This window comes from Thamnophis elegans, chromosome 3, assembly GCF_009769535.1.
Source record: "Thamnophis elegans isolate rThaEle1 chromosome 3, rThaEle1.pri, whole genome shotgun sequence".
NCBI lineage: Eukaryota > Metazoa > Chordata > Lepidosauria > Squamata > Colubridae > Thamnophis > Thamnophis elegans.
Window position 1 is genome coordinate 76782746 of NC_045543.1, and position 16028 is coordinate 76798773.

The 16028-nt window shown below is 35.0% G+C and overlaps 1 protein-coding gene across 2 annotated transcripts in view; it reads right to left on the reverse strand.

Moving 5' to 3' along the window:
• KANK1 (KN motif and ankyrin repeat domains 1) overlaps window positions 1-16028 on the reverse strand; it is a 140932-nt gene that overhangs the window by 79375 nt on the left and 45529 nt on the right. The window contains exon 2 of one of the 2 annotated variants that reach the window (XM_032212781.1): window positions 10278-10342. The exons of the other annotated variant lie outside the window; for it this stretch is intronic. The gene's annotated coding sequence lies outside the window, so the exon portion shown is untranslated. The remainder of the gene's footprint in view (window positions 1-10277; window positions 10343-16028) is intronic. 2 annotated transcript variants of the gene reach the window in all.

The window sequence follows — 16028 nt, forward strand, 5'->3', positions numbered from 1 at the left end:
TTTCCCCTGCTGTGCAACTGAGTTTTGCCCATTTTATGACCTTTCTTGCTACAATTGTTAAGTGAATCACTACAATTGTTAAGTTAGTAACACAGTTGTTAAGTAATTCTGGTTTCCCCATTGACTTTGCTTATCAGAAGTTCACAAAAGATGGTCACATGATCTTGGGATGGCTGGTATCTGTTGGGCAATGTTGAGCTTTAGGACTGAGTAACCATGGTCTAGAGCAGTGTTTTTCAACCTTTTTTGTGCAAAGGCACACTTTTTTCATGAAAAAAATCACGAGGCACACCACCATTAGAAAATGTTAAAAAAATTTAACTCTGTGCCTATATTAACTATATATAAAGTAATTCTCCCACGGCACACCTTACACTATGTCACGGCACAGTGGTTGAAAAACACTGGTCTAGAGAACAGATTTCCTGATGTTTTACTCACAACTATGATTGGCATCTTAAAAGGCAAAGTGGTTTGCTATGTGCAGTAGACCACAAGACTCTTGATAGCCAGGTGTCCTGACTTCTGATTGGCCTTTAACTGAGCTGGTTTCTGATTGGTTCTTTGTGTCCGATGCTGACTGGTTGCTTGATGATGTTGATTTAGGATTGATCAGCTGTTCGTGCCAGTTTCTTCTTGGCCATTTTTGAATGCTAATTTCAGATTGTTTCTTGTTTTGTACTGGATTCTGTTTGGTTAGTCTGAGCAACTGAGACCCTATTGCATCCTTGTCCAGGCACATTTCTGGTTTCGCTACTTTGGAAAACCAATTCTTGATTGATCTTGGTGTAGTACAAGCAGGTAACCAGACTTCATTCATTTTCAGTTTTTCTTCTTTCTTGTTGAAGCTGTTAGGATGTTTGTGGATCTCAGTAGGCTCTTTATGCAGGGGTATGTATTGTAACCATTTGATGTGCTATTGTCTTCTCAGTTGCTTGTGGCCTACATAGCAGAGCACTTTCCCTATGAAAATGCTATCCACAATTGCAAACAAAATGTCAAGAAATCTGTTCTCTAGACCATGGTCACTAATTTAAAATCTTTCCTTATTTAGCACTATACACTGAAGTTAACTAATCCTTGAAATGTTAATATTATTTAGATTTGATCAGTTTTACCAGGTTTCTTACCTCCTGCCATCACAATGGAGCAAGTATGAGGTTGGATAGGTAGTAGAGGTATTGCTACAGTAAGTAAGCGAAATACAGTAATTAACTACCGGTAATCAAAATATAATTACTGAATGCTAATAAAGTATTCAGATTTTTCTAAGTATATTTGAAAGTTATTATATGATAACTAAAGCAAGCCACATAACAACGTATCTACCAATTTGATTTTTATCTTACCTTTTAACTCAAGGCAGCAAATATACAGAACATTACTTCCTCCTCCTATTTTCTCTACAACAGCAACTCTCTGAAGTGTGTTGGGCTGAGAGGGAGTAAGTAGCCCAAAATCATCCAGCTGTCTTTCATCCCTAAGAACTAGAACTCCCAGTCTCCTGGTTTCTAGGCCAACATCTTAACCACTATAGCAAACACATTTGCTATAGGAGCCTCAAAATTCATTCCTTTATGCAAAAAATTGGACTGAAAAACACCAGTGCTATTAAAAATTAAAGCTATCCCTCACTCCTTGCTTCTGTCATTTTAAAAGATTACTTAAAAAGCAATGAAATTGGAAAAACTGTAGCTTCTCAAAAGAGCATCATTGAAACAAACTACAATGTTTACTTTTGCCAAGTTCAAAGCCTACCATTTTTACACCTACCATGTAATTTATCTGAAAGCAATGCCTAATCCATCTAGCACAATGCCCTACCATGCCATAATCAAAATAGGAAACCAGCACCTCAGCAAAGTTTATGCCTATAGCATCAGCACAATGTTAAAAATAACAGCCCTACAAAATTCTACAGGTACTTATTTATATAATCTGTCATTCTTTACATTTTTGAATATCCAATAGATTTATAAGGTTTGTTAAAGAAATTTTAGGACTATTTGGAGATAAGCAAACAACAGAAACAGATAGAAATATACAAATGGCATCATTCCAAAAATTGTCTAACCCATATTTACCATTCAAAGTTAGATCATTTGATGAGCTTTCTTAAATATTAAAATATGATCAAAGATTTAATATGCATGTATATGTGGCAAATAAATTGATAGCTTTTGTTTACCAACTCTTAATTTTAATTGTGTAGTAGTTAACATATTTTCATTATTATTCCCTAGAAAAGTCTGCATTAAAAATGAATTTAAATAAATAATTAAATTTAAACTTACAATGTTGCTAGAATTGAGGCTTCTAGTAATAGTAATTTACATAATGAACATAAAAGTTGTTTATATTAAATAACATCTCCTACACAGACACTTCTAAGATTTATTTATGAATATGACTCCAATCCTGTGGGGTCACTTTCAGCTGTCTCTGAAATAATTTTTTATTTTACATTATTCCACAATTCCATAATTTTAATCCAGTTTTTTTTAAATAATAGGATATTGAATTATATTATTTTTATTTTTATTGAAAAACAGCATCTTCTTAAATAATACATTATAGCTATGCAATTTCTCACCTCTACGGCTTGGATTCTCCTTTGTCAGTCAAAATACTGTATCAAAAGAGCACTTTCCTAGTTCTGGGTTAAAGCTGATTTGCAACTAGTCACCAGCAGTTCAAATGCTTACTGACAAGAGACGAGATCATGTATCATGTTCCTTTAAAATTGTATAAGGAATAATGAAACCTATGCTACACCGTTACCAGCAGTATTGGTACCTCAAAAATATCAACCTTCTAACAGCCAAGGGCCCCTCCCTGAGAAATTGTTTATTAAGCTAGCTCTAGCATGTATTGGCTTCGTTCTTGAATATCAGTTACCAGCTATAATAAAGTGTGTATAAGGTCAGCAGTTCTGCATAGCCTGTCCCTCCACCCTCTTCTCAGAGCTCTTCAAACAGAGGAAAAGATAGTTATCATTAAATATACTTTTTTTCTCCCATCATCTACAATTCTGCTGTATGTATGTGTGTGTGTGTGTGTGCGCGCACACACACACACTCTGCAGAAACAAGTCCCCAAGGACATGTAGAGAACTTTCAGAATTGGATACACAGAAATCTCACTATTTTTAGCTGAACTTGGGATCACTGTAGGGGAGATAAAGCCAATGGGTAAAACCTTCCTCTCTTTCAATGCAATGGCAAACACACAGAAACCAAATCTCATCTTTTTATACATTAATGCATAATCAGTGGTTTCAGATCTTTATAGAACACTGGCACCAAGCTATTTTATAACCATCTTCTCTAGCTATTACTCAATGCTATCATTTTGGGACAAGCTATTGGTTACTGTATTTTCATGAGGTACAGAAAACAGAAGCCAGGAAATGTTTTTTTATCATGTCATCAACATTACACCCAGCTTCACTTTGGAAATCCGACTATGGCCACCCCATTCCTCTTTGCTCTGGTGATCACATTCCACAAATTTGACTTTTGTCCTACAACTGAAGCTACTTAGCCAGGGGTATCCAACCTTGGCAAATTTAAGACTTGTGGATTTCAATTCCCAGGATCCCTCAGCCAGTTGAAATCCACAAATCTTAAAGTTGCCAAGGTTGGACACCCTTGAACTATTTCATTCCATGTATCTAGTCAAATCCCAGCCAGCATCTATTTTAAAATATAGGCAAAGGTCAGAAAGAAGAGGATTAGCCACATCTGTGCCAATTATCACATCTCCAAAATAATTGCTGAGGCCCTAGTGATCACTCCCTGAACAGCTGTCAGGGCTTCCCCAACTTAAAAGTAAAAGGTACTTTATTTTTATTTTTTTCTATTTTGCCCATCTATACAGGTAATCCTCGACTTACAACAGTTTATTTAATAACCATTCAAAGTTTCAAAAGCACTAAAAAAGTGACTTATGGCCATTTTTCACGGGTATAACCGTTGCGACATTCCCATGGTCACATGATCAAAAGTCAAATGCTTGGAAACTGATTCATACACTATATTGCCCAAAGTATTTGCTCACCCATCCAAATAATCAGAATCAGGTGTTCCAATCACTTCCATGGCCTCAGGTGTATAAAATCAAGTACCTAGGCATGCAGACTGTTTTGACAAACATTTGTGAAAGGGTCGCTCTCAGGAGCTCAGTGAATTCCAGCATGAAACTGTGATAGGATGCCACCTGTGCAACAAATCCAGTCGTGACATTTCCTCACTTCTAAATATTCCACAGTCAACTGTCAGCTGTATTATAAGAACATGGAAGTGTTTGGGAACAACAGCAACTCAGCCACGAAGTGGTAGGCCCCGTAAACTCGTCCAACATCAGTGTGTGACCTCACAAATGTGCTTCTGAAAGAATGGTCAAAAATTCCCATAAACACACTCCTAAACCTTGTGGACAGCCTTCCCAGAAGGGTTGAAACTGTTATAGCTGCAAAGAGTGGACCGATGTCATGTTGAACCCTATTGATTAGGAATGGGATGTCACTTATAGTAAATTCATATGCGAGTAAAGGTAGGTGAGTGAATACTTTGGGCAATATAGTGTATGAGTTTTGCAGGGTCATGCAAATAATCTTTTGTGGCCTACTGACAAGCAAGGTCAATGGGGAAGCCAGATTCACTTATCAATCATACTACTAAATTAACAATAGCAGTGATTCACTTAACAACTGTGGCAAGAAATATCATAGAATGGAGCACAATTCACTTAACTGTCTCATTTAGAAACAGAAATATTGGGCTCAATTACGGTTGAAAGTCGAGAACTACTTATAACAAACTAAGTATCAACTACCTATAACATAATGAAGAAAACTACCTATAACATAAGTATCAATCAATACAGGACTCTATTGAATGTCTAAATTTTATTTAGCTAGGAACAGGCCATCCCAGAGTCTATGTGTTCACTAAAATCAACACAAACTTGGTGCCACCTAATCATTTAATCAGTCAAGAAACAGTAGACCAAAAACTATAGTATTAGATTAAATTATCCATTATTCTCTGAATTAATGTTCTGCTTTTAAAGCCCTTTTTCATATATTTTGTTTACATTAGACAATCGGCCCAGTGTAGAATTCTTATATGAACTTTCATGAAAGTGAATGGAAGAATAAAGTTAACTGATTGCTCAGTGATGATTTAACAGTTGCCTTGCTACTCCCTAATTGGTTTGCCTTGACAACTTAAATAAATAGGGTTGTGATAAACCGTGTGCAATTGGCAGAAAGCAGATGGCAACTGAATCACTCTGTTAAGTTGCCAGTAAGAACATCCATCATCTCTTCAGTCATATTTATTAGAGTTAGTTGCATTAAAGTTATTTAAGAAATTATTGCTATAAACTTTAGGGTTGGTTGGCTAGGGCTACCTAATCTGGGCTGCAAAATTTGGGCAACCATTAGGTAGCACCAAAGAGAATCTTATATATTTCTACTGCCTTCTAGTAGTAACTGAATTTTTGTTGCTAGATCTAGTAAACCTAGGCTTGGAAAGACGTTAACTTATCTCTGTCTTTTTCCCCCCTAAGTCCATGTTATACTCCTGGAGTGTATTACATTACATTACATTTTAGAACGAATTTACATTAAATCTGAGAAATAACATTTGTTTATTGTGTTTATATTCTACTGGATTAAAATTATTCTTGTAACCTTATAACATTTAAACCTGTCTATATTTAAAATCCATACATAAATCAAAATGAAATCAGGTGGGGCATGGAGATTAATGAGCCAAGAACATTTAATGTGGGCATATTGAAGTACATCAGAAGCAGGCTTGAAAGTAGTCTTAAGGCCTTTTTCATTTTATTATTAATATATTGTATGTGTGGATATTATAGTTAACATTAAATCTCTGAATGTCTTTTTATACTCTACTGAACACAACGTCATCATCCAAAGAGTTCTGTGAACTTGTATCCGGTCTTTTTGTGTTCTATAAGGCACCTTGTCAACCACATTCTGGTTGCTATACAGAAAACAAAGTTCCTAAAATGGATGCAAGAGGTTTAGAGACACATCAAATGACTTGCTGAAGATGAAGTCTAAACCAGTTCTAGAAATCCAAAAGTACAGTACCCACCCAAAGGAGGATATGGTTTCAGATGTCACCACACCTAAGGTACTTCTAACCCAGCAAAAGTTGAAAGAATTCAAGATTCAACGTAACATGAACCCCAGGAAGTTGGTGTATTTGGACAAGAGGGACGAGCAAGCTGATGGACAGATATTTTCATTTCCTATTCAGAATAAGCTTATGTTAAGTTTTTAATCTTGTTTTGTTTATTTAATATTTCTCTCACATTTAACAGAGGCCCAACTTGCAGGGAGGAAATTTTATCAGAAATATGAACTAAATCAACAAATTATTACATAAATTATATTAATTTATTTAAGAGAACTCTTAGGGGCTTTGGAGTCTTCCAGAATGGAGTCTGCATCTTTTAAACTGACTGGTAGAATATATACAAGCTTTTGTCACTTTTCAACAATTCACTCTTTCTGAACCCATCACATATTATTCTGCCTATTTCCAGAAGATCCCCACCTTTCAGGAAAGGATTTTCAAGGACAACAGTTTCAAAGACAAGGAAAAAAAACTTTCTCTCAGGCTTCTGCTGTTCATTTGACTTACAAACCAGACTACCAAGACAGCAATCATTTAGATCTAAACAAAATCTTTAGAGGTTCAACTGATCTGTCACTGGGAGTCTCGCGAGGAATTGGTACACTGGAGGATGATTCACATACTTCAACCCACTGAAAGCCCATTCTAGAATTACAATAATGATTTGATGTATCTAAAAAAAAAAGATAACACTAAACTTGCTGACAATCTACATCATAAGTAACACAATTTAATGCAAAGCTCCATGACTTTTCAGAGTGGAATAATATTTTTAAAATATTGAATATGTTTAAAACAAACTCTCCTTCAAGTCAAGCTCAATTCCTGTTGACTTCATAGACACATATGCAGGGTACAATATGGTTTTTCTCTTGCCTTTATACAGGTTTTGTTTTTCCCCAGTCTAGATTAGATTTGATTATCATTAAATCATTTGTAACCAGGCCAACCTTTATTATTCTTCTGAGAATAGTAAAGATCTGTTGTTTTTTTCAGAGGAAAATCTGATATCTCTTTTAATTTTCTTTAAACATTAAAAATTATGCAAACATAATGTGACATTTTGCATCATTTTTAATTTAGAAGACACTGAAATATTATAAATATGACTATCAACTGAATTTCAAGAGATTTTACTAATGGAGGACTCATGAAGCTACTTTTAAGACCTGCCTTAACAGTCCATTTGTTCAATCTCTATCCTGCCTGGGTTGAATTAGAAAATCTTTTTAAAAGATTTTTTTATTGAAGAAAATATGTTAATAAACCTCTTTTAAAACTTCCCAGTCAAAATTGAAAAACTGGATAGAGGGTGCTATTAGAGTTGGATTCACTACATTTTTATTGCTCATGGGAGCATGGTAAACACTTGCCCAATTGGGCAGCAATACATTCAAATAAATAATAACCATCTGACTTGACAGGTGGATAATAATGCCAAATCCAACCTAAACACCTGATTGGCTGTGTAATGAACAATAGTAACTGGACAAAATCCCAAAATACGAAAATCTGCAAATAGATTTAGAATGAACATGGCAGAAGAAAGAGAAGATAGCACCAACAGTAACAAACACCTTGCGTGCAATCCCAAAACTATTGGCGCATCACCTGAACACCAACAGCATTGACAAAATCACCATTCAACAAAAGCATCCTTTTCTCTGACCTTGCTTCTGATTGAGTAATAAACTATGTGACACTCATATTTCTTTTGCAGTGTACTAGCCATTGCAAATAACCTGGAAGAAATTAACAGCTCAGTATGCATCAAAAGTATTCTCATGAAATGAAACTGTATCTAACACCAAAATACCCATGTAACTCGTATTGTATAAAGAAATACAAATAAAATCACCAAAGCACAGTTCTCCCCCAAAGCAGCACGGAAACATGAAAATGTTAATGTCAAATACTAATGCAAAAGGAATCTCTTTCAGAGACTACATTTAATACCAAGCAAATTCCGGATGTAGGAACATTCCAGTTTCCTCTGGCTTAACACTGAAAATGCAAACATCCAACAACTGCCTTTTGATAAGCAGTAGGCTGGGGGAATTATTTTTGTTTTTCAGCAAACATAAATGAGGACCCCGTCAAAGTCAGCTGTTTAGGGTTAAGTCTGCCCATCCTCCCATATCTTGTTATTTTAAGTACTGTATTTCTAAAAATGACAGTCATACTTTCTTCTGAATTGTACCAAATATGTCTAAATGCATTTGGCTGCAAAATCAAGCTAAAGAATAAGACTCTTCACCAAATAAATTGCAGAATGTTCATTGATTTGCAGTGAGTGAAGTTCTAGAGTTACTTTTAAAATCAGCTTAACTGTGGGTGACTTATGTAGACACATCCATACAATGTTGAGGTCAGCCAATGGGAAACTAGAGATGGTGTCACCTGCTGTTTGCAGAAAAGCAATTTTATTTCCCATCATTCCTATACATTCCTTTTTATTCCCAATTAATCTTTTATTCCAACAAGATGGATAAAATTGGTATCTTTTTCCCTTATATTTTCTTTTTTCTATCTCTTTGAATTTCTTTCTCTTTTTATATTTTTCTTAGCTTGTGTTAGCCTATTATCTTTGTATTTGTAAATGCTAATAAAATTGTAAAGAGAATGTTTGTAGATGGTTCTGTTCCAGGTTCTTTTTCTTTTCCAAAGGTAAGATATATTTGATCTTAGTAGTGGACCTTTGGATCTTTAATTAAGTTCCAAATTCTGATTATAGGTGAAAAATTACTGCAACAGCTCTAATCTCACTATTTATGAATACAGCTATATTTGGAGTCATTTTAATTCTATTCCACTGAATAGAGCAAATCTGAACAAGGAAATTAGCAGAAGTGAAGGCATTATCATAAGCAATGGATAAAATGCTCCTATTTATGTTCAAATATGCACAAACATGTGTATTAAAATGGTCAAGTTATTTCTAATCCAAGCCATTTTATTTTTAAAAATTGCCTTATACAAGCTTTTTAATAGTCTACTTCCCCTTTTGGAAAGCTACATAATACTGTAACTAATTACATACAAATTTAAAAACTTATCTTTTAAGTTTCTTTAGTTTGGAATGTGTTTTTTAAATCTTGGTTGACTGACAAGCTATTTTGAAAGAGGGTTTCTTGGCAGTCTCAATTTTTTCAGGTGAACATGCAGCAGCATGCAGAAAAAATTCAGGTTGCACCTGTAAAGCCAAATGGCAAAAATGTCACGAGCTAATTTTTCCTCTATGCTAGGTCAGCTTTCAAAAAAAAGATTCAGATGGGATTTAGGTAACAGTCAATCTTCCATGGTTAAGAATTAGATTTTTAAAGCATTTAACATTTACTACTGCCAAAGCTACTTCCTGCGGTTCTATTATGTCTTCTCTTTTTTAAATGACTGACTGGTGGGCAACTATCAGCAGTAGTATCTGGGAAGAGGGGACAAGGGAAATCTGACTGACAAAAGCAGTATTGCAACACAAGCCCCACCCATTTTCTATGAGCATCACTAAGTCACATGTATTTCCAAAAGATAATGAGGCTGCTTTTGTCATTCTACATTGTCAGCTGCATTATGTTGACACTGCTGAGTATGAGAACTAATGATTCATCAGGAATGTTGGTTCAATTAATCTTTTTTAAAAAAAATAATAAACCTAAAGCTTTTAAGCAACACCTTTGAGTGATGGAAGAGATGTCAATACTTATTTTTAGGATATATCTTTTCAGGGCATGAAAAAATTCTCACTTCTCTTGTCACTCTCTCCAGTCTGCAGTAAAGAAAAACCAAACTATAACTCTGTTGCCTGAAGACTTTGCAATCAGGAGAAGGACTTCATTCAACATCCAAAAGTGCACTATACTTCATATATAATCTCTGCCTGAGATTGAGTAGATAGAAAGGGAACTAATTATGGAGTTAGGACCACCTGCCTACAGATAGTCCTTGATTTACAACCACAATAGGACCAGAAAATTCATCATTAAGTAATGCACTCATTACAGAGGACATCACACGCGAGCATTCAATTTTGCAGCTTTTTTTGCTATGGTTGTTAAGTGAATTATTACCAGTCGTTAAGTGAGATAATACATGATCATGACTTACCGCCTGTTCGCTTGATTTTGCTTGTCAAAAGCTGGCTGGGAAGGTTGGAAACGGCAATCACGTGGCTGCAAGACAATGCAAGTTTCATAAGTGTGAGCCAGTTGCCAAGCGCCTGATTACAATCCTGCTGGTAATTCACTGAACAACCACAGGAAAAAGGTTGCAAAATTGGGTGGTCTTGTGATTCCTTTTCTCAAGAACTTCAAATGGTTGCTAAATGAATGATCCTAAGTCAACCTATACTTGAACCTATACTTCAAAACAAAGTAAGATCAGAGAAATTGTCTGTGCCAGGATAACAAAACTGCATGCTACACAAAAAATACATTCAAAATTATAAACTGGTTTAATACTATGTTAAAAACTACTGAACTAAAAGGAGCCCTAAATATAAACACAGATTCCTTCTTCTCCATGTTAAGCTAGTTGGAACAGCTCATAACTGTAACTAAAATTCTTTTTTTTTTTTTAGGAAATATATTTTATTCAATTTTCACATTCCATTTGCAATCATTTATATACAGGGTATTTACTATAAGAAAAGAAAAAAAAAAAAAAGAAAAAGGGAATAAAACGAACAAGTAAAAAAGAAACACAACTCATCATTCACAACCCCACCTAACCCTTGCGTCCTCCATACACCCCATCTACCCCCTCCAACTTTCCTTTCTCCCTCTAACACTCCCCTCCTACTTCCCTTTCCCCTCAAGCCTTCCTTCTCCCCTTACTCCCCAGACACCCTCCTTACATTCCCCTTACTCCTTACATTCCCCTTACTCCTTCCTTACTCCTCCCTCTTCCTTCCCTCTACCTCCCTCCTTGGTGTATGCCTTTATTCGAGTGTTGTTTGATCTAATAAAAGTAAAGTAAACCAAGGAAAATAATAATAATAATAATAAGAAGAAAAAAAAAAGAACCACCGTATATAAATACATTCTTGTTCTTATTAAAACTATATTAACACCCCCCACCCCACCCCCCACAATCCCCATCCCTAATCCTCCCGACTTCCCAGGGTCCACACCTGGCACTACCTTCTATCTAAGATATCTTGTATACATATGGATTAAAAAATAAAAGTAATATATAAAAAAAAAAAATAAAAAAAAAGAAAACCAGAGAATAAAAAAAAAAGTAAAAAAAGAAACCACTCTTTGTGTTGATCTCAGCCCCCCATCTTTATCTATACTTAAATAGTATAAATCATTCTATCTATATTTTATTCTCATCTCTTACTTCTTTGCTATTTACCCCAACCTTCTGTAGACTCTCCCGTTCCCTTCCTAAACCTCATGATCCCTTCCAGTAAGATTTAAGCAGCGTAGTTTATGCCATATATTCAAATATAACTTTACAGACAAGTAATCAAACTTTCCCATCTAGTAAAATTTAAACAACGTAAATGATCTTTCTTTACCCCTTTTTCAAACAGTAATTCAAAATAATCTAACCCGATTTCCCCTTCTTAGTAAAGTTAAGCAGCGTAGATCAGATATTACTTTACACAGGAATCAATTTCTGTAATTCCAACCGACTTCCCCTTCTAATAGAATTTAAATAACTTAGTTCATTCCACATGTATTTTACCCTCATCCCCCACTTGTCTGATATTTACCACTATCAAATTTATACTACCATTTGTTTAAAATATAACTCAGAGCGATTTGTAGCATGAATCCTTCCACATATTCCAATAATACTTTCAGCAAAATTCAGTTAACCTTCTATTTTAAGGTAGTCGCTTCTAACAAAATTTAAACAACATAAATCATTCCACATTCTTTTTACAGTTATCTTAAGATAATCCCAAGCGGCTTCCTGTTCTAATAAGCTTTAAACAACGTAAATTTTGCCCTCATCCCTTGCTTGTCTAATATTTATCACAAATAACGTAGTACTACCATTTGTTTAAAATATAACTCAGAGCGATTTGTAGCATGAATCATTCCACATATTCCAATAATACTTTCAGCAAGATTCAGTTAACCTTCTATTTTAAGGTAGTCGCTTCTAACAAAGTTTAAACAACATAAATCATTCCACATTCTTTTTACAGTTATCTTAAGATAATCCCAAGCGGCTTCCTGTTCTAATAAGCTTTAAACAACGTAAATTTTGCCCTCATCCCTTGCTTGTCTGATATTTACCACAAATAACGTAGTTCATTCCACATGCATTTTACCCTCATCTCTTGCTTGTCTAATATTTACCACTATCAAATTTATACTAGCGTTTATTTGAAAAATAACTCAGAACTATTACAACCAACTTTCCCTTCAAATAAAAGTTAAATAGCATGGATCATATTCAAATAATGCTTTCAGCAAGAGTCAGTTAACCTTCTATTTTAAAATAGTCCCATCTAACAAAGTTTAAACAACATAAATCATTCCGCATTCTTTTAACCACTATCAGATTTATGCTAACGTTACTTTAGAATCTAGCTCAAAGTAGTTTCACCCAGCTTTCCCTTCTGATAAAAATTAGTCCACTTTTTCTACCGGAGAGAGGTCTCAAACCCCCATTCAGTCCTCAACTTTAGGAAGTCTTTTGAAGTATCTAAATTCTCAATCTGCGTTCTTCTGCTTCTCCGAGGGAGGAGGGGCTACCCCCTCCATCTTGCAGCCGCATGGCCAGCCGTTTGCTTTCTCCTTCCGCTTGTCTCTCCTCTCTTCCAAGCGCGTCAGGAAGTCCCGCCTTCAGAATCCTACAATAGAAATCTTGAGCCTCCGAAACAGAGTTAAGACGAAATCTTTGATTCTCAAATGTAACCGTGATGCCGGCAGGGGCCTCCCATCTGTATCGAATCTGTTGACTCCTAAGCTCTTTAGTTAAAAAGGCGTAATCCCTTCTTGCTCTCAACATTTGGAAAGGTATATCTTTGAAGACAATCACGTCTTCTTGTAACTAAAATTCTTATTCAAGTTCCTCATTTCTTTTCCTGATTTTGGAAAAATTGCACCTGCTTTTAAGATACTATGGAAGGACTTTGTAAAGACTGCTGAACTATGTTCACTCAACATAGGAGCTTTTACTGAAGCATCGTGTTCTTATCAGTTTTGATCAAGCATCTATTCATTCAATTTGTATGGCTGCTCATCTCAACAAGTGACTCTGGGAGGTGAACAGAATTCAAGCTGAATAATAACAATAACATTATAAAAGTTAAAAATGTAAGGCAGTTAATAAAATAACCCATGAAAAACTGAAAGGAAGAAATTATGCCTATTCTGAGCATCTTGTTCCAGAATGAACAAATCTGAAAACAGAACTTTAAAAGTATGAATCTGGCAGTTCTCCAAACTATTTTCTATGAGCTAAATAGAGAGGCAGGAATCTCCTTCCCACCTCAGTTCAATGAAAGAGTACCGTAATTCCAAGCTGATTTAATTCCCAGCTTTAATTCTAATTCCCAAATGAAAAAAAAGGGAATTGGAGCTAGCATTTCTTTTACCAACAGAAAAGACAGAGAATGTTTTATTAGTTTGGAGTCTGAATCAGACTTTTAAATACAGGTAGTCCTCAATTTACAACCACAATTGAGCCCAATATGAATGTTGTTAAGTGAGAAATTTGTTAAGTGTGTTTGCTCCATTTTACAACTTTTCTCGCCTCATTTGTTAAGTGAATCACTGCAGTTCTTAAATTAGTAACACGGTTAAATGAATCCGGGACATTGCAACCATCATAAATGTAAGTCAGTTGTCAATCCTCCAGATGTAAATCACGTGCCCATGGAAATGGTGCAACGATCATTGTGGAAAATGGTCATAAGTCCCTTTTTTCAGTAGTGTTATTGTTAACCGTGTTGTAAGTCGAGGACTACCTGTATATGGCTTTCTCTAAATATGCCCTCTTTGTGCTTTTTTAAACTATTGTTTAAGAAAAAGGATTGGAGACAAACCATCCCAGTTAAAAACAGTCCAGTGTTTTAGGAGATCTACTTATGATATTTTTTGGAAGGTGAGTCAATTTTCTGTTCCTATATTTAAGATGCCTTTCAGCATGCATACTGCCATCTAGTGAATATTTAAAAAAAATAAAGAATAATGATAAGACTGAACTATTCACAACATTTAAACAAACATATCACATTTGTTTTCTTTCTTTTTCATTTCCCATCTTTTTTTTTCTTTTCCTATTTAGTAGCAAAAACTATAAATAGGTAGGTGAGGAAAATAAGAACAATATTTTTATCTTAAAAAACAACAAAAATGCCCTGCTAAAGGGAACCAATTAAAAACAAACTCAAAAGGTGTGTCTGGGAACAGAATGTAATTCTTCAATGCGAGTACACCCACAGCAAAAATATGCAGCCTCACCCTCATGGGAAGCTCCAGCTACTAAACAGGTATTGCATCAGTAATTATGATTAATTGGAATACCAAATAGCTCTAACCGAGATAGTTCTAAGATAAAATAAATATGATCAGGCGTAGACAGTTATACAAAAAAAAAAAGGCAAGAAAAAAAAGTTGCACAGATAACTGTGTCTCTTTAGGCATTTGCATAGAACATTCAATTGTAGCAATTGTAATTTAGAAGGAAAATCACATTTTGATAGTTCCAGGTATACAAACAAGATTTAGTGTAATTTTTTTGTAGTTAGCTAATTAGTTAACTTTGTCATTGCACCTCGTGCAATTAAATGCCATCTTCAGTGTACATTATAACTATAAAAATAAAACACAAACGCACATCCTTCACATTCTATACTATTGAATTGAAAACCCGATATTGCATTAATATAGTACAATAATATTGTAGTAGGAAAAATATGTTTTGCTTAGCAATGCAGATATAATTTTTAAATGTAAATGACCATTATTATTATTATTATTATTATTATTATTATTATTATTATTATTATTATACAATTGTATCACAGCGGCCAGTTGTTTCGCCGGATTTGGCATTGGTTACTAGTTGGGCCCCACCCAGGGGCCTAGGACATCGTAACGTATTTTCGTAATATGCGTGCAGATCCAAGCAGTGCAGCTTTTTGCATTTGACTGATGGTGATTTTGTCAATTTTTAACTGTTTTAAATGTAATTCCAGTGCTTTTGGAATAGCATCCAGTGTGCCAATTACCACTGGAATTACCACTGCTGGTTTGTGCCATAATCATTGAATTTTGATTTTTAAATCCTGGTATTTCATGATTTTTTCATGTTCCTTCTCGTCGACCCTGCTATCACCTGGTATTGCGATGTCTATGATTGTAACCTTATTTTTCTCAACCAGTGTGATGTCTGGTGTATTATGCGCCAGTATTTTGTCCGTTTGTATACAAAAATCCCATAAGATCTTGACCATCTGATTTTCAGTGACTTTTTCAGGCTTATGTTCCCACCAGTTTGTTGCTGTTTTAATATTATAATTTCTGCACAAATTCTAATGGATCATTTGTGCTACTGAATTGTGCCGCAATTTATAATTAGTCTGCACGATTTTTTTTACAGCAACTGAAATTCTTGTTTCGTCTGTTGGGCCTTCAATAGATTTTTGTTCTTTACTTCGATTAATAGATGTTCTTGACTTTCTCTTAAATAATCAGCCAGTGCATGTTTTTCTTCTTCAACTATTTGCTTCACTTGTAATAATCCTCTGCCACCTGATTTTCGGGGCAGGTATAGTCTATCAGTATCACCACGTGGATGTAAACTATAGTGCAGTCATTAGTTTCCTGGTTTTTCGGTCCAAATTGTCCAAATCAGCTTGTGTCCAGTTAACTATACCAGCTGTGTATC